The sequence below is a fragment of the Panthera onca genome, chromosome E1, assembly GCF_046562875.1.
Source record: "Panthera onca isolate mPanOnc1 chromosome E1, mPanOnc1 haplotype 2, whole genome shotgun sequence".
NCBI classification, from domain to species: domain Eukaryota; kingdom Metazoa; phylum Chordata; class Mammalia; order Carnivora; family Felidae; genus Panthera; species Panthera onca.
This window is the reverse complement of record NC_138352.1, coordinates 29,969,603-29,989,612: the sequence shown is the minus strand read 5'-3', so window position 1 is coordinate 29,989,612 and position 20,010 is coordinate 29,969,603.

Sequence of the window (20,010 nt, the reverse complement as noted above, 5' to 3'; positions counted from 1 at the left end):
GGGAGGCTAAAGGATGATGAGGATTTTAAAACCAACCAACCAACCAAGATCTGTTCTCCTCTAGAATTCTCTCCACTTCTCCCCCTGTCCTTGAGGATAAGAATGTCACTCCCCTGGTGGCATAGGAAAGACGGGGGGGGGGGGGGGGGGGGGGGGGGCGGGGGGGGGCACTTCCAGGGAGAAAAGGAGGAGAGTGCTCCGTGCATGCTTCTTGCACCTGCTGGGCAGGAGGGTAGGGGTGGGTGGTTTACTTTGCTTGCTTGCTTGCTTGCTTGCTTGCTTGCTTGCTGCTGCTTTTTGAAAGCTTCTCTAATGTTTCCTTTACATCTAAGTCTTCCTTTCCAGTTTGGCTTTGGACAGGAGGAAGGCAGGCCACATGTTTTTCTGACACGGTGGAGAACGAAGGGTAAGATGAGTGCGGGCCCGTGCGTATTCTTTTCCGTCAGTCACGTGCCGTGGTGAGCGGAGCATCAGCTCTTGCCGGATGGGTGTCTCATTCCTTCGTGAACCATCAGGCAAGATGTCGGGCAAACACACACAGGGAGACTAAAGGTAGGAAGAACGTAGAGAAGACGGGCGACACGTGCCCGAGTCTCCAGAGCGACGATTTCATCCAGGGCACGGCAACGTCCAAGGTTTCCGGACACCACGTTGACGGACGCTTTGGTGCGTAGGTCACTTTGAATCTACAGTGCCACCCTCCGGTCCATTAGCACGTTGCCTCCGGCTCACGTGAGCGAGCGGTGGTGTCGTCGCGCAAAGAGACCGTGGGACTCGTCCCGGGATGGAACTGGGCCAGAGAGAGGGAGGGACGCCGCAGCCCATCGTTGAGCTTCAGGTGTCTGTAAGAGACCGAGTCTCTAAAGTACACCGAGGCACAGGGCGACCCGCTCGCTCGTGCCTGGACGTCTCTTTGTTCTTTCGAGGGGTCGATATCTGTGAGTGTGGTTTGTTTACTTTCCGGACAAGGTGAAAGAACTCTGAAACAGGAAATATTGGCACAAGGGGTCTGGTGGGATGGGAGGGTGCGGGTCAGTCCACGTACCGAGGACACGGGAGGATCGGGCGTCTGAACAACCAGGCGGAGAGGGGAGTTTAGCCTCGGTCATCACGGCAACCGGCACCTCGACAGAAACCACAGAAGGTGCCCAGGACGAACTGCGTCGCAGGAGCCAGCGTGGGCATTGCCCCACTACCCTCAGCCCTCAGCCCTCAGCCCAGCAGCAGGCAGCAACTGTCGTCCGGGTCCAGGCCGCGCCCCACTGCCCTCTTCTCAGCCAGAGCGGTGCCCCGGGAGGGCGGCCCCGGAACAGATACCTCCTCCCCTCCACACACATCTCGCCAACCCCTTGACCGCTTTGCCCGGGATACACAACTCCGCTGTACCCAGGCATGATTTTTCCCGTGGACCGGGGGCCTCCTTGGCCACTTAGGGTGCTCGCACCAAGATGAATCGGGCTAGAGACAGGGACACCTGTGCAGCCCGCTATTGAGCTGAAGGGGCCTCTAGGAGAGGGACTCTCTAAAGTAGCTGACGTACAGGGAGACCCGCTCGCTCGTGGCCGGATGTGTCTTTGTTCCTTTATTTCTTTTCGTGTTCTTTATTATCATGTTTGGTACAATTGTAAGCGGGATTGGGTTGTTTGGGGTTTGTTTTTTCTTTTCTTTTCTAATTTGTCTTTCTGCGGTGTCATTATCGGCGTATACAGACGCAACAGATTTCGGTACATAGAGTTTGTATTTTTCCTGTGGACCAGGGGCCTACTTTGCCGCTTAGGATGCATGCGCCCCCACCCCCTGCCCACCCGCAGCCTTCAGTTCCCCAAACCACTGGAGGACTCGTGGGGGTGGGAGTGGGGGTGAGGGTGGGGGAGGGGTGGGGGGCGGGGATGGGAGTGGCAGTGGAAGGGAGGTTCAGGGCGATTCATTCCAATGGGCCTCATTCAACCCCTTCGTTCAAATGCAGAAAGCTTTCTGTTAAAGTCTGAGCCTGGGGCTTCTCTGCATTGAATGGCTTTCTTCAACTCCCCCAACCCTTAGGCTGCAGTTTCTGAACTACTGGGAGGAAAGGGAGGAAAGGGAGGAAAGGGAGGAAAGGGAGGGAAGGGGGGGGGGGGAGGGAAGGGGGGGAGGGAAAGAAAGAAGGGGTGGGGGAGAGAAAGGGGGGAGGGGAGAAGATGATGTCTGAAGAACTTGCCTTCTCTGGAGCAAAGAGTGTCCCCTCCTTTTCCTAACCCAGGAAACCTCAATAAACCATTTGAGAATCATGGATGTGGAGGATGATATCTTACTATAATGCCTTCCAGGGGTGGGGGTGCAGGTACGTGGAAGGGTAGGGAGTTGGCGAGCGAGCGAGCGAGCGAGCGAGCGAGCGGCATGGTGTGGCGTGGCGTGGCCTGCCGAGTCAGAGTCAGAGGGTGGCATGAAACACGTGATGGTGGTGTCTTAGGGTTCAGAGGCCAAACACAGGCATGGGGCAATAAGGGATAGAGGGTGGGGGAGGCCTGACAGGGGACAATTGTGACCCCGGGCGATGGTCCCAGCGGGCACACTCCTGTAAAGCAACACTAACACTCTATTGATTAGCCATTGACCTCTCCTCCCTCTCCCACCTGCTTCCAAAGGGAAACTGAGTACAGTTTCATTCCACAGGCACTGGCTGTTTCACATGCAACCTTTGACGTGCCACTAAAAGGAGGAAGAAAGATGGACACACATGAAACAGCCCCACAGATGGCCTAGAGGGCGTGGGCGGGGCTCTCATCAGTCAAATTGGGAGTCTGAGTCAGGATCCTGGGGTTGTTTCAAAACATGGAATGGAAGGGGCTCCTGGCTGGCTCACTCAGAAGAGCATGCGACTCTTGGACTCTTGATCTCTGTCAGGGTTGTGACTTCAAGTCCCACATCGAGTGAAGAGAATGTGAAAAATGAATGAAGGAATGAAGGAATGGATGAACAAACTTAAAAAAAAAAAAAAAGGTTGTGGGGCGCCTGGGTGGCTCGGTCGGATAAGTGTCCGACTTGGGCTCAGGTCATGATCTCACGGTCCGTGAGTTCAAGCCCCATGTCGAGCTCTGTGCTGACAGCTCAGAGCCTGGAGCCTGCTTCAGAATCTGTGTCTCCCTCTCTCTGACCCTCCCCCATTCATGCTCTTTCTCTATCTCAAAAATAAATAAAAGTTGAAAAAAAAAAAAAAGTTTGCAACGTTTATGTCTTTAAAACAAATGGAATCGGTGGGGTGCCTGGGTGGCTCAGTGGGTGAAGCATCCCACGCTTGCTAGATTTTGACTCATGTCATATCTCAGGGTTCGTGAGACCAAGCCCTGCATTGGGTTCTCACACGGACAGTGCAGAGACTGCTTGGGGTTCCCTCCCTACCCCCCCATACCTCCCCCATAAACCAATAAATAAACATCAAAAACATAAATCTTAAAACACTACAACAAATGGAATGGAAAGAGAGAACGCAACGAGGAGGATGTGAATGTTGCACCTAATACCACTGAACTCTACGCTTATATATGGTGAAAAATCTCAATTGTAGGTGATGTCTACTTCTAACCACAACTGAAAGGAAAACGACAAAACACCGGTCCTTGGCTCACAGTAAGGGAATTCCTGGATTTGGTCCGAGAGGGCCTTCTCATCCGCCGTGTGGAAAACTATGGAATGGTTTCTTCCTCTCCAGGCCGATGACCATTGCCAACGACAGTAGGTGTAGGTGCTGTCCTCCTACCTGTGAAGGAAAGGCAGGAAGAAGTGTAGCATTTAAAAGCATCTTTTAAACGCTGTCCACCTTTCCCAGTTTGTCCCCTCACTATGTCTTGCTTACCTTTTATAGCATTTACCCTATGTCGATGCAAAATGAATGAGCCTTTTTAAAAACAATTTTAAAGAGGAAGGAAAAGAGTTTCATTGGAGCCCAAGTTAGGAGGGCTGACGGGGATACGCAATCTTCACAAAGCAGTCAGTCATCTGGGGAAGGCCTCACATTGGGCATACATACAGCTTACCAAAAAAAAAAAAAAAAAAGGAAAAACAGGGCACGGGGGCGGGGGGGGGGGGGGGGGGTTGGCCGCAGATGTTAGGAATCATCATGAGGAGAAAGAACACATTCCAGAAAGTTACAGACTTTATCTTCTGTTTTTAGTATGTGCAAGGCTGTATGACTTCAATCTTATGGCGACCAGGAAGGTTTTTGTATTGTTTTCTTTTGTTTCCCTTATCTTTATAAGCCGCCTTTGGAAGCCCCCTTTTTTAGTTAGTTACGTTTAAGAAAAAAAAATTTTTTTTTTTTTTTTTAACAAACCAGACATACAATCTGTGCTCAGGACAGAAAAAGAGCTCATGCTTTGAGGTTTTCTGGAGTCCCTTTGACCTCGGTAAATATTAAATGTATAGCTTCCCTGGGAGAGCACCAACATAAAAAGTTTAGAATTTCCTTTATCATTTCCCCGTCTTGATCGATAATCTTTCCTCAGAAATCACGGACGATCAACCTGATGTTTTTATGTCCCTCAGTGCCAGGTGACTGTCTTGTCTGCCCTGGGTGTGTCCCTCCTTGCTAGGTATGAGAGAGAGAGAGAGAGAGAGAGAGAGAGAGAGAGAGAGAGTGTGTGTGTGTGTGTGTGTGTGTGTGTGTGTCTGTAAACACACATATATGTCTTTGAACCACCTAGGGTTCCTCGTTGGGGTGAACTTATTGTAACATAAATGGTGGGAAACTCAAAAGTGACGTATGTTCTCTGTAAGTTCCATTGACCAGCAGACATAGTTCATGTGCTTGGCTCAGATGGTCTGCCTTTGTATTTGGCAAAGCATTTTTAACAGAGAGACAGGGACAGCAACACACTTTCAACAAGGACAATTTGAAGGAGCCAGTGCAACATTGGAATACACTTCAATTGACAAAAGAATGAAATCCCAAGAATCCTTTACATACCTGTTGATAAAAGGGAAGGCACATCTGTGATTATTGATGAGGAAAGATGGAGCACCCACATTGAGGAAACATACCTGTCATGCATATTCCCAGGTTTGCTTAGGGGCGGAGACTTAACATGAGAAGGAGGCAAAATTTAGTCCCTGATGTCAGGAGGTTACCTTAGGACACGGAGAAGGGGCTGTGGGTATGCCCCGAGAGCTGGTATAACCTGGATGGGGACTTAGGCTCTTTCTCTCAGGGCTGTGCTGGCTTATAGGCTGCAAGCATATCGGTGGACCTTGAGTCCAGGCTTCTTCAGAGACAGCTAGAGTTTGTTTGTGGGACCTGAAAAGACACAATAGCTGATTAGGGGCAAATAGTTCCCTGAAGAACAAGATTTAGGTTCTCTGCGAGAGAGAGCGAGCGTCAGCCTCCTTAACCCTCCGTGGCACAGTTTCAATTGCCCACTCCCCACTCCCCGCCCCCCACACTCACCCCCAGCCTCTGGAGTTTGGATCATTTCCCAATGGTAAGGAACAGGGACGATGATGGGTGATGGCTCGGGCTAGGGCTATCCGTTTATCTCCCCCGGTGAGAACAGTTTCTGTAAATCTCACCTGTCACAGGCCTAGGTGCAGGGCTACACAGAAGTTGTGAAGGGAATCGAAGGAACATGGAGTCAGAGGTGTTAAGTTTTCTTCCCCTTTATAAGTTTCCATTGTCGATCCCTCATTCCACTTCTATGGAACAGGGATGGAGGTCCACCTTCTGAAACTATTTCAAGCCGAATTAGGGTGTGGCAGGGGCTTTGGAAGGGAAGGATTTGACAGGGTGCAGGTCACAACTTTTGCTCCCTTGTGCTAATTGGGGGTGGGGGGGGGGGTGGGGGGAATCAGAGATAGTTCCTATCTGAGATCTTGGGTATTTTTCTGCATAGTTTGGTACTGCATCATATCCTGAGATTTCTCCCCAAGTGTATTCTAAGGAATAGTAACAGTATAGTCAAACCCAATGTTATAACCACCTTGTGGGGGGAGGGCGCGGGGGGGAAGGTTGTGGTGGTCAAGGGCCTCTTACTGTACCCAAGTGAATTGCTGTCTGATTTTATTTTTATGTTTTTTTTTTAAATCTTATTAGGTAACCTTTACACCCAACGTTGGGCTCGAACTTACAACCCCAAGATCGAGAGCTACACGCTCTACCGACTGAGCCATCCAGGTGCCCCTGTTTATGTGGGCTTTTGTTGCTGGGGCACCTGGGTGGCTCCGTGGGTTAAGCATTGGACTCTGGCTCCGGTCAGGATCTCGCCGTTCGTGATTTCGAGCCCCGCATCCGACTCTGTGCAGACAGCTCAGAGCCTGGAGCCAGCTACAGATTATGGGTCTCCCTCCCCCCCACCCCCTCTCAAAAATAAATATTAAGAAACTTATAAAAATACAAATAAAATATGGGTTCTTATTTCTAAAGAGGAGCTAATACAGTTGCAGCAAGTGTTTGTGAACTAGCTTTGACTCTGCCTCCTCGTTCAGCAAGCAATCAGGTAACTAATAAGAGGTACTTCTACGGAAAGAAAAGAACACCACGGGTTAATGGGTAGAACAACTTATAAACCCAGTGTCTAAGTCCCAAGTGCGGTCAGTGAGAAGGTGTCTAGATGCCAGGCTCGAAGCATCCTCAGCTGGAGTGGGAGCAGGCAGGGGGCAATCTGACCGATTTTTCTGGCATGTAGTTCAAATGTCTCATTTTGGGGGATTCTGAGTGGCTCAGTGGGTTCAGGTTCAGTATTCAAGTCTGGATCTCCACTCAGGTCTCAATCCCAGGGTCGTGAGCTCAAGGCCCCAGTTGGGCTCCACACTGGGCGTGGTGAAGCCTACTTTAAAAACAACAAAAACACAACAGCAGCAAATGTCTCGTTCTGAATGGCCCATAGAGCAACAGGCACACAGATTGTCTACAACTGTGGCAATTTCTCTGAAGTTTATCTCCAGTTGTCCAGCTTTCCTTTGCAGGGCTTCAGGGAAAAGGGCCATTTGAGTTCTTCAGGATGGTAAGATAAGAGGATGGGAGAGGATTGGAAGCCTGAGTTTGAAGAGTCATAGTCAGATATTCGAGGAAACCAGGATTCAGGATCCAGCCCAGTTTTAAAGGCAAACAACAAACAGTCAAAGAAAATTAATTAACCAGAACTAGAAGTTAACATCCACAAAAGAGCTATTGAAATACAATCTTTTTCTATCGAGACCCCTCCATTCCTGTCAAAGATAGCCCAATGAAAACTAATTTGTTTGTAAAATAAGTCCAGTGTTAACAGACATGGCTTCAGTATTGACATAAGCACAGCAAGAATAGCGATTGACCATATAGTATTTTGTGTATTTTCTCTCTTCTTTTCCGCCTGCCTGCCTTCTTTTTATTTATTTTTTTTTTATGGAGTTCTTTTTTTCCTCTTAAGTTAATTCCTTTATTTTGAGAGCTGGGAGGAAAGGGAGAGGGGGAGAGGGGGAGAGGGGGAGAGGGGGAGAGGGGGAGAGGGGGAGAGGGGGAGAGGGGGAGAGGGGGAGAGGGGGAGAGGGGGAGAGGGGGAGCTCTGCACTGTCAGTGCAGAACCCAGCTCAGGGCTCAAATCCATGAACCATGACCGTAGGTGAAATCAGACGCTTAACCGACTGAGCCACCCAGGCCCCCCACACACCAGAATTCTTTACACTGTCAAATGTACGAATGTATCTCATCATTTTCAGAAACACGTTGTGGTGTTTGGTTTTGTTTCTTTTTTCTTTTACTGTACAATTTTTAGCAAGTCATGAAACGGGCGCCTGGGTGGCTTTGTCAGTTAAGCATCCAACTTCGGCTCAGGTCATGATCCCACGGTTCGGTTCGTGAGTTTGAGCCATGCATTGGGCTGTCTGTGCTGTCAGCACAGAGCCCGCTTCGGATCCTCTGCCCCTCCCACCGACTCCTTCTGTGTGTGTGTGTGTGTGTGTGTGTGTGTGTGTGTGTGTGTGTGTGTGTCTGTCTCTCTCTCTCTCTCTCTCTCTCTCTCTCCTAAAAATAAAGAAATAGGCTGGAAAACAAATCTTCAAGGAAAAAAAAAAACAACAAACGATGAAACATGTTTACTAACAGACCCAAGTATCTTTACTGTTTTTCTGAATAAAGCCAAAGACCAAACACACACACACACACACACACACACACACACACACACACACAGCAAAACAAAAAACAAAAAAACAAACAAAGAAAAGAAAACGCCGTAGGTTTAGTAATTCACAATTTAGTATTTTATCTTCTGTGGAAAAGACTCAGATGTCTGAAGAACTGAACCTAATTTACCACTTAGCAAAGCTTTGAAGTTACAGGTCATGAAAGATTTGGGAAGCCATTTTAAAAGTTTACAAATAGGGACTCCTGGGCGGCTCAGTCGGTTAAGCGTCCGACTTCGGCTCAGGTCACAATCTCACAGCTCCGTGAGTTCGAGCTCCGCGTGGGGCTCTGTGCTGACCTCTCAGAGCCTGGAGCCTGCTTCGGATTCTGTGTCTCCCTCTGTCTCTGCCCCTCCCTCGCTGACATTCATTCTCATTCTCTCATTCTCTCTCTCTCTCTCTCTCAAAAATAAATGGTATAAGGAAAAAATTTAAAGGTTTACGAGTAAACATTTTTGTGTATTTAACCTATCTCCTGTCAACATTCACCCACGAACACTGTATGCGAGAGACAAAATCGACCATCGTTTGAAGTACTTTTTGCTGACAAACTGCAACGGGTACCAGTGAAGTCATAAACTGAAGTCACATGAAAGCTGATTAGGCCCCTGCCTCGGGCCTGAACCCTAGAGTGCGTGTCTGAGTGGAACAAGGAAGGGCGTAAGTGTTTGTAAAGTTTTTTTGATTTTGTTTTTGATACCTGTTGTAAAACGAGGGAGAAAACGTGTTATGTTGTTTGTAAAGGTCACAGAGATGTATATTTTGAGGACCACAATTACAGGGTCAGTATTGGGACGGAAGCAAGGCCATGACCGGAGCTGCCCACCCCAAAGGCTTGTCATGCAGAGAGCACCAAATTCAAGCCATTTTACAACCACCACCACAAAGAATAAAACCTAACTATCTGCATTGTATTTGATATCGACGGCTCCGAAAATATGTCCATTTTAAGTAAGCAATCACCCTTCCATGGCCCTTAGTACCCAAGACGTCACACCCGTGTCCACTAAAAAGTCAAACGATCTGTTTCCCCACCATCAGGCTCACACGGGAGGCCCCACCACCGGGGATGGCCTAGGAGATCACTGGAGCCACACCAACTGATGCAGAAACAGGGGGAGGGGGAGGCGGCCAGGGAGCCGCCGGCCAGGCCCCAGGCAGATTTAAAGTTTTGGACTCACCTTTTTGTGTTTCTTTCATCTTTTTCTTTTGCGCCTCCAACTCCGCGTCCGCGTCCACCTCCTACTTCTTCTTCCATCTCTGTCTCCTGTCTTTGCCTCCTGCAAAAGTGGCTTTGTCTCTGGTTGCTTTTCAGCCCCCTGTGGAAGAGGTGAAGGAGGAGCAGGCCGTGGGGTGGGCACCCATCTTGGCGCTTGTGCTCGGGGAGGAGGAGGGGCGGGTTTAGGATCACTGGCATCTGTCTGCCTTCCTCCTCTTCCTCATTCTTCTGACTATTGGGAAAGGGTGTGTGGGTGTGGGTGTAGCGGGGAGGGCAGGTGTGTTCAATTTTTCTCTCTCCTCTCTCTGGGCCATCAATTGTGTCCCTTCCCGTGAGGCAACTTTCTTATGGAGTAACATAAAACTCTGAATGTAGAGAATTTCACACACACACACACACACACACACACACACACACCCCACACCCATGCCCCGTTCACGTGAATGTGAAACACATTTGGGTTTGTTCTGATCCTCCTGAGTGTTAGAATGCCCAATGTTCACAAGAGCTTGCCTTGAAACACAGTAACGGAGCTCGGTTACAAATTGGTGTGAGCAATAGCATCCAGAGGTAGAGAAAACATCTCACATGGATAACATCTATGTGGCCATAGATCCACAAACAAGATGCAAACCAACATCAGCCTCTGTTTCACTCCTATTTGTGGAGAGGACGCGAAAGACCCAATGGTCAAATCTCCCCCTTTTATAAAAACAAATCCAATCGCACGAGAGCATTACCGTGGATGGATCCCATCGTGCAGGTGTTTTCCATTTCCAATGAGAACACAGCCAATTTGGTGCAAAGAAGCCAAAAGCTGCGGCAACCCACAAACCAAATGTGGCCCGGGATATCTCCGTGAGCGTCCCTTCCTCCCCAAAAGCCGGGGCTTCGCTGATGGAACCAAAGGGCTTCCTAGTTTCTGGCTGCATCGTCTCACGGCCAGCTTTCTCTAAGGGAGCACACAAGAAAACTCATTCAGACACCTCCAAAGAACCCCATCTGGGCCATCAGGGACTCAGGTGACCTTTCCATGTTCCCATGTAAGTAAGCACTTGCAAGTATAGGCTCCATATGTCCTATACGTGTAGCCTGCCGAAGTTTCCTTTTGGGGATGGGTGGTTGCTTTCTCCACACTTAGAGCAAGGTTATTAAATGGTGGCGGTCACGGTGGTGTTTTTTCCTCTTCCGTAAAGAGTTACAAGGCGGCCATTTCGTGGGAGCGAAGCGGTAGCTGGGCTGCTCCTGGATCCCTCGCCGCTTCGGGTTCCCTGTCAGGCTTCCTAGCAGCGGCCTAGCGGAGAAATAAGAGCAGGTGTCTGAATGTACTCGGGTGACCAAAGATGAGAATGACGAGCCCATCGAAATGCCATCGGAAGACGACGGGACAGTGCTGCTGTCCACAGTGACAGCCCAGTTTGTCGGCAGCACGTGGACTGCACTACCGGAATCCAGCGTCTCAGCGTATGAGAGGTGTCCGGCTGGTCAAAGACATTCTGCACATCCCTGATGCTGGCTGGGGAAATCCGGTAGCGGATAGTCGTCAACTTATCCCAAAGATAGCCACAGAAAAAGGGACGAGACAGGTGCCTGCTTCTTCAGCAGTGAAAGTGAAGAGAGCCATCCAGGGTACGTCAGATTTAAGAGTGTTGGGTCTCCCGTGGAAAACAACCGAACAGGATCTGAAAGAGTATTTTGGGAGCTTTGGAGAGGTTCTTCTGGTTCAGGACAGGAAAGATATTCACACTAGTCCTTCAAAGGGTTTTGGCTGTGTTCCTTTTACGTAATAGGAAACCCAGGTGAAAGTCATGCGATCAAGGAACGATGGTGTGACTGCAAACTTCCTGAATCTCATCCAAGCCCAGATGAGCTTTTGAGAAGCAGGAAGGCGTTTGTCGGGTGCCTTACAGAGGGACGTGACTGCCTATAAGCTGCAGCAGTTCTTTTGCCAGGACTGAGAAGCGGTAGACAGCTTCATTCCCAAACGGTTCCCGGACTTTCCCTTTGTTACATTTGCAGATGATCAGGTAGCCCTCGCCCTCACCCTCGCCCTCTCTGATATTATTATTGAATTTATTTTTCTCAATGTACCCCCAAGGTACTTAGCCTATAGGGCAACAGTGGTTTGAGGAGGAGAGTCCTTCATACCCCTCGCCCTTTCAGCCCCCGCCCTGGCACAACCCCCTCCAGGAGCCCTCTGTTTGTTCCCCTTAGGGAAGAGCCTCTTACGTTTTTGTCCCCCTCCCTGTTTGTATGTTATTTTTCCTTCCCTTCCCTTCTTCCCTTCTTCCCTTCCCTTCCCGGGTTCCCTTCCCAGAGTTCCTCTGTTTGGGAAGTGAAGGTCCTCACACGGGTGAGGTCCTGTGATACATGTGTTTCTCTGAGGGACGAATGTCACTTTGCATGACACCCTCCAGTTCCATCCAGGTACTTGCAAATGGCAAGACTTCATTCCCTCTGGTGGCCGAGCACTGCTCCGTTGTAGATGGATACCACCTCTTCTGTATCCATTCATCCATCGATGGACATTTGGCCCCTTTCCATACTTTGCCTACCGCCGATAGTGCTGCTATGCACACTGGGGTGCGTGTGCCCCTTGGAAACAGCAGACCTGTATCCTTTGGCTAAGTACCTAGTCGTGAAAGTGCTGGGTCGTAGGGTACTTCTATGTGTCATGTGTTGAGGAACCTCCTCAGGTCCCTGGTTCTGGAAAGAACTCCGATAGTGGTTCTAAATCAGGTGCGGCCATCGGTTGGGGACCCCCATCAAATGCAGAGTCAGGCAGCGGTTTTCCTGCAGGCTTTGGCTCAAGCACGGATTCTAAATCTTCCAGCTGGGGAATTTATACAGCGGGGTAGGTATAGACTGGTAGGAATTCAAATTTTTCTAAACACATGGTAAGTGTATTTCTTTTTTTCTTCTCTTCTCTTCTCTCTCTCTCTCTCTCTCTCTCTCTCTCTCTCTCTTTCATTTTCTTTCTTTCTTTCTTTTTTTTTTTTAAACATTTATTTATTTTTGAGATACCGAGAGAGACAGAGCGGGAAGGGGAAGGAGCAGAGAGAGAGGGAGACAGAATCCGAAGCAGGCTCCAGGCTGTCCGCACAGAGCCCGGTGCAGGGCTCGAACCCACAAACCGTAAGATCATGACCTGAGCCGCAGTCACACACTTAACTGACGAAGCCACCCATGCACCCCACCCATGGTTAAGTGTATTATAAAACCCATCCATACTGAGAGTTTTCAGAATCAGTACGTTCAGCGTGGGGTATATTCACCACTATTTTTGACATTTTTCTTTAGAAAGAGAGGCAAAGCTAAATGAATTTTAGAAGTTTTGTTACATGAAGTGTTGAAATATCAGGTGTTTGAAAGCGAACTGCTGTTTGCCTGATTGGTTCTCGTTCTCTCTCTCTCTCTCTCTCTCTCGTTCTCTCTCTCTCTCTCTCTCTCTCTCTCTCTCTCACACACACACACACACACACACACACACACACACACACACACACAGGCTACAATGGACATCAAAGGATTTCTCCTGTAATATTGTATCCCTGGACTCGTCAAGTGAATTCTTTGTGCGTGTTCACTATGGAAACCATTCATTAGAAGTACATTCTTTTTTCCTTGTTTTAATTGGAACCCCACCACATTATTTCCCCACCCCCGGGAAAACCTCCTTTTTGGAGATCATGGTGTCACAGTGTTTGGTCTTTTTGCTTTCGTTTTTAGTTTGTGACACTTGTCTCCCTTCCTATGCACAAGTACAGTATGAAGCCTTCATTGAATCTGTGCCGTTCATCTCATTTCAAATGTTTACGGGAGAAGCACTTCATTGAAAGCAGTGCTGTAAATATTCTGCCATAGGAAGGAATATTTCCGTCTACGTGCTTTCTCACTCTTGAATTCGTCTTCACACCATACAGGCTGTGACTTTGACGGTGGGTGTCCCGTTTGTATCCGCTACTCTTTATTTCGCGGAGTCGTATCAATGCTATGAATGCAAGGGTGTGCTATGTAACCAGAAGGCTGTTAGAAGTTCTGAAACCTTGTGTTTTCTGATCCTCGTGTTCGACCGACAGTGGTGCCGAAGTACGAAAGGCTAGTGTGAGTGAGAAAAGGAGAGAGTGCGTGCAGAGACTCCGTGGCGGTGGCACACGATGGATAGATTTTTTTAACCTGGTGAGATGCATCTCTCAGTCCCTTGAGCTCGGTGCAAGAGCGTGCCGAGAGCAACGATAGCAAATGACATGCGAATGTTTTCTGCATCCAAAGGACATCCACACCCGTTGGAAGACGTTGGAAGACGTAAAGAGAGTTTTGTTCTCAGAGAACCCCGTTAGTTGGATGTGTGAGGTACTTGTATTTCCCCTGCCCTTCCGTCAGCTGCTGTGAACACCGTATGGTGTGTGTTCTGTTCTGTTCCCGATCTGTTAAGTGTGGTCCCGTGAACACGGACTGAGCTTGTGGTGTGCTTCACGGGAATACTCGGAAGCAGAGCTCACCAGTGAGCTCGGGGTGTCACCACGAAGGCCGGAAGTTCTAATGTCTGCCAGGTAGCCATAAGAATGTGGTCTAATGCAGTTCTGTGTCCCGTGCTTGGATGGTCTTTATAAGAGTTGTCAGTGTTGGGAATTCTTAAATAGAATGGATGAAGGAGGAAGAGGAGGAGGAGGAGAAGGAGGAGTTGTTGTCGTTGTTGTTGTTGTTGTTACGAGGTATAATGACGAAAGACACGGCAGAAAATTTTTACAGGGTTTACTTTCTGTCTTCAGTATGTGCAAAGCTGTATGACTTTAATCTTTGGGGATCCAGGGAGGTTTTCTTCCATTTTCTCATCTGTATGTTTGGAAGGCTCCTTTTTAATTCTCAACTGACTGACTGACTGACTGACTGATGGATTGGTTTTGTTTTTATGTCCTCTTCTCACCCAACATAAGGCCCAAACTCACAGCCTGGCAATGAAGAGTCACCCGCTCCCCTGACCTAGCTGAGCGAGCCAGCCAGCCAAGTCACCCCTTTGATCCATTTTTGTTGTTGTTGTTGTTGTTGTTTATTTAAATGAAGCGGACATGCAACGTGTGCTCAGGACAGAAACAGAGCACACGCTTTGGGGTTTGGCAGGGTCATTTGGAGCTTGGTAAATGTTAAAGCCTAGCTTCCCTGGGAGCCCAGGAGCAGGGTCCACAGCCGTTAAAAGTTGACAATTTCCTTTATCGATAGCCATCGAACAGATGATTTATTGAAAACACGAATCTATGGCAAAGATCGTTCTATGGTCTGTGATCAGGATATAGGAAGAACCGGATGGCTACAGCTCCCACCTCACAGACTTCATGTTTCAGTTGGACGTAGAGGCAGGGAGGGAGGTGAGGCAGGACGGCAGGGAGACAGGGAGGCAAGCAGACTGGCAGGCAGGCAGGCCGGCCGGCCGGCGGGCCGGCAAGCAGGGAGGGAGGCAGGCCGGCAGGCAGGGAGGGAGGCCGGCAGGCAGGCAGGCAGGCAGGCAGGCAGGCAGGCAGGCAGGGAGGGAGGGAGGGAGGGAGGGAGGGAGGGAGGGAGGCAGGCCGGCAGGCAGGCAGGCAGGCAGGCCGGCAGGCAGGCAGGCAGGCAGGCAGGCCGGCCGGCAAGCAGGGAGGGAGGCAGGCCGGCAGGCAGGCAGGCAGGCCGGCAGGGAGGCCGGCAAGCAGGGAGGGAGGCCGGCAGGCAGGCAGGCAGGCAGGGAGGGAGGGAGGGAGGGAGGGAGGGAGGCAGGCCGGCAGGCAGGCAGGCAGGCCGGCAGGCAGGCAGGCCGGCAAGCAGGGAGGGAGGCAGGCTGGCAGGCAAGGAGGCAGGGAGGCAGGCAGGCCGGCAAGGAGGCAGGGAGGCAGGCAGACAGGGCGGCCGGCAGGGAGGCAGGCAGGCAGGGCGGCCGGCAGGGAGGCAGGCAGGCAGGCCGGCAGAGAGGGAGGGAGGCAGGCCGGCAGGGAGGGAGGCAGGCAGGCCGGCAGAGAGGGAGGCAGGCAGGCCGGCAGAGAGGGAGGGAGGCAGGCCGGCCGGCAGGGAGGCAGGCCGGCCGGGAGGGAGGCAGGCAAGCCGGGAGGCAGGCAGAGAGGCAGGCAGGCAGGCCGGGAGGGAGGCAGGCCGGGAGGCAGGCAGACCGGCCGGCCGGGAGGGAGGCAGGCAGGCCGGAGGCAGGGAGGGAGGGAGGGAGGCAGGCAGGCAGGCAGGCAGGCAGGCAGGCAGGGAGGCAGGCAGGCAGGCCGGCAGGGAAGGAGGGAGGCAGGCAGGCAGGCAGGCAGGCCGGGAGGGAGGCAGGCCGGCCGGGAGGGAGGCAGGCCGGCCGGGAGGGAGGCAGGCCGGCCGGGAGGCAGGGAGGGAGGGAGGGAGGCAGGCAGGCAGGCAGGCAGGCAGGCAGGCAGGCAGGCCGGCAGGGAGGGAGGGAGGCAGGCAGGCAGGCAGGCCGGGAGGGAGGCAGGCCGGCCGGGAGGGAGGCAGGCCGGCCGGGAGGGAGGCAGGGAGGGAGGGAGGGAGGGAGGGAGGGAGGGAGGCAGGCAGGCAGGCAGGCAGGCAGGCAGGCAGGCAGGCCGGCAGGGAGGGAGGGAGGCAGGCAGGCAGGCAGGCAGGCCGGCCGGGAGGCAGGCAGAGAGGCAGGCCGGCAGGGAGGCAAAGAAAGAAAACGTGGCATCAGGGTACCTGGTGGGCTCAGGTGGTGGATCGTGCCACTGTATCTCGTGGGTTGCGAGTTCGAGTCCCACGCTGGGTGTAGCGCGCGCTTACAGTAAAATCTTTGAAAACCCATCCACAAATACAGGAATAAACAAAACATGGTATCAAAGGGGAGTAAGTGATTGATCGATGGGGGGTGGGGATCAAACGGGAATATGTGTCTAACCCGCAACCTATTCTTTATCGACGCTGCTTTCACTATTTTGCCCCGATGACTTTTTCCACAAGCGGCGGTCCCACCTGAGCGGGCTCCCTTCATCTTAAGATGTTCTGCAGCGAGAGGAAAGGCGTGAGAGGCAAAAGTTAGGCGGATCCATACAAATAAAGACAATCATCGTTTCTGAGACCAGTAGCCAAAGCTCTGCCTCCGTTTAGGATCCAATGTCGTACTTATCTCTTTAAAAACAGAAATACATACATAAAAACCAGGCAGGGTCGTTGGCTCGGATAAGGGAGGAAGCTGAAATGCAATCATGGAGAACAACATAGGGGGTAAGAAGTTGCAAGCCAGAGCGATTTCACCACCCGTAGCCTTTGAAATGATGATTTGGTGTCTTCGGATACAAGAGAGCTCACCCTACGTAGAAGGTTTCCCACCGCTTGTCATGAAGTATCGGAACACCACAAGCGGATTCCCGTGCTACCAAAACCTCTCTGCCAACATAATCTGTAACAGCTGCATTCTCTTGTATCGTGTGAGTGTAGCGTCATTCATTGCACCACTCTGCCGTTGTTTGACCTTCCAGCGGATTGTAATTTTCGTTTCTTTCGGCGTGCGTGTGGGTATGCGTATCGGGCTATCGAAAACGATCTAGCCACGTTCGGTCCTCTTTTTCTCATTTCTCATAGATGAGTGATGGCGTCAAAGGATACACCTCAGGAAACCCCAGATGGAAGAGAGGCAAAGGGAAGGGGGGGGGGCAGAGTGCTTCTGTGTCCCGTGCCGCCCCCCCCCCCCCCCGCACTCTCCCAACACACCAGTCTCCCCTCCTCCCCCCCCCCCCCCCCCCCCCCGTTCCAGGTGTTGGAACAACCCGGAAGTGCCTGAATTAGGGGAGTTCTTTGACGGGGGGGGGGGGGGGGGGGGGAGGGGGGGAGGTTGGGGAGCACCAATGTTTGGCAACATTGCAGGGCTACCAAGAGTCAGTGTCTAAGGTACTTGGGGGGGGGGGTGAGGAAGAGGGGGGCGTGGGGTTTCTTTCTCTTTGAGGTGATGGAAATAGTTTGGAATGAACAGTGATGGTCCCATAGCTTTGTGAGTAGTAGCCTAAGATAGCCCGCTGAAGTGTACACACACCTATACATTTGTTTACTTATTACGTATGCATTCATTCCAGTTGAGTGAGTGGGAGAGAGAGGGGGTAGGGAGGGAGAGAATGGATCACCAGGCAGGCTCCAAGGTGTCAGCACAGAGCCAGATGTGGGGGCTGAAATTCAAGAACCCCGAGATCATGACCTGAGGCGAGACTGGGACACCTTACCGAGTGAGGCACCCAGGTGCCCCTGAACTGTTCGCTTTTACAAGGATGGGAATTTTGGCATGCGAGTTGTGTTTCCAGTGTTAATAGGTGAGGAAACACCTAGAATAGTAAATGCGGGCGGGCGGGCAGGCAGGCAGTCGATGTTTTCTTTTTCTTTCCCTTCTGGGCTTCAGAGGGGGATGGCGAGTGTGAGGGAGGGAGTCCATGACACTGGGCGTAGGTGTTCTTGTGAGCTGAGCGGCTTGGGAAGTTCCCCGAACTACATGACCCCACAGGAGAACAGGAATTCCTTCTCGACGGCAAGAGAGTGGGCGACTAGCACCGCCTGAGTCTGGCAGAGCCTCAAATCTAAGTCGGGGTGGGGGAGCACTTCTGCTGTCCTACCGGTCCTGACCCTCCCTGTCTGTCTGGGGGCCCCTGAGCCGCAGGGGTGGTGTTTTGAGTTGTCCCTCTGTGGTCGTCTTTTACACCAAATACTTCTGTTGAAGGTGCTTGGAGAATAACACAGGTTGGTATTTCCAAAATGACCTTGAGATCCTATTCTCTGCCCCTCCGCCCCTCCCGTGCGCGCGTGAAGACACCCACCCACACACCCACCCCCCCCCCGCCCCCGCCCCCGCGCACACACCCCACCCCTTCCCATTCCTTCTAACTACAACTGTTCCTATTTCCATCCATGTACTCCCAGACAGCTTCCTCAAGCCCCACCGCCCACCCCGTCGACCTCTTTGGGTAGTATAAAAGCGACCAACAGGCAGGGGGCGTCCGGGCACCACGGTGGTGGAGTGAGGGAGTCCGTGTGTGACGACTACGGGCGGATCGCAGCAGAGCGGCCGGGACGCAGCACCTGCCTCGCCGGCGCACAGCCTCGTCCCCAGCCACCTGGGTCAGTAGCGTTTCCCGGCTGGGGTGGGGGGAGGGGGACATGGAACGGAGGGCGCACCAAGAGGGCTTTGTGGATCGAATGGACGCCTAACCGAGACCCTCCTTCCTGCCACCAGACACCGTTTGTGGATGGTCGTCGTCTCGCCGTCACGCAGCCCCCACCAGTGCTACAACGAAAGAAACGGGTGTCAAGGATAGTAATGCAAACGAAGGCGGGGCCGATCCGATCAGGGGAAGCGGCGACAGGAGTGGAGGTGGGAGGAAAAAAAAAAAAACAACAACAACAAATCACGGGAAGAAAGGACAGGCGTGGGCCAGGGCGGTCGCACCGGGGGGGGGGGGGGGGGGGGGGGGGGCAGCGGGTCAACGCTCGTCATCGAACCCGGGGACTCGGGTGGACGACCTCACCGGGCCCAGAGTCGCTAGCGATCCACTGGTTTCCTAAACTTTGGGGTAGACGGCCGCGGCGAAGTCCGGCGTGCTGGTCAACCTCGGGGACCAGCTCAACGGATCCCCAGGTCATGGGGCTTGGCCGTGCTGGTAGAACTCGGGTCTCCTCGAGTCCCGGGCACTCAGGCAACCGGGGTTCGGGTCGCCGGTGTGCCGGTCGGCCCCGGGGCTAAGGGGTCGGGACTCGGGGCTCAGGTGATCGTGTCCCCGGTCCCCGGCGTGCCGGTCGATCTCGAGCCCCGAGTCGCCGGGTCGCCGGTCCGCGGTGTGCCGGTCGACCTCGGGTCTCAGATCCGTAGATCCCAGCGTCCCCGGCTCCCGGCGTGCTGGTCGACCTCGAGCGCCGAGCCTCGGGGTCCTCTGTCCCCGGCGTGCCATTCAACCTCAAGCGCCGGTCCCCGGCGTGCTGGTCTACCTCGAGCACCGAGCCCCGGGGCCCCGGGGCCGCGGGGTCGCGGTCCCCGGCCCCCGGCGTGGTCGACCTCGGGTCCCCGGTCCCCGGTTCCCGGTCTCCCAGTCCGCGGTGTGCTGGTCGACCTCGAGCGCGGAGTCGCCGGTCCGCGGTGTGCTGGTCGACCTCGAGGCCGCGGGTCCCCGGCGTGCTGGTCGACCTCGAGGCCGCGGGTCCCCGGCGTGCTGGTCGACCTCGAGCGCCGAGCCTCGGGGTCCTCGGCCCCCGGCGTGCTGGTCGGCCCCGAGTCCCAGGTCCCCCGGTCCCCCGGTCCCCCGGTCCCCCGGTCCCCCGGTCCCCCGGTCCCCCGGTCCCCCGGTCCCCCGGCGTGCTGGTCGACCTCGAGCGCCGAGCCTCGGGGCCCTCGGCCCCCGGCGTGCTGGTCGACCTCGAGCGCCGAGCCTCAGGGGTCCTCGGCCCCCGGCGTGCTGGTCGACCTCGAGTCCCAGGTTCCCGGTCCCCCGGTCCCCGGCGTGCTGGTCGGCCCCGAGTCCCAGGTCCCCAGGTCCCCCGGTCCCCCGGTCCCCCGGTCCCCCGGTCCCCCGGTCCCCCGGTCCGCGGCGTGCTGGTCGACCTCGAGCGCCGAGCCTCAGGGGTCCTCGGCCCCCGGCGTGCTGGTCGACCTCGAGTCCCAGGTTCCCGGTTCCCCGGTCCCCGGCGTGCTGGTCGGCCCCGAGTCCCAGGTCCCC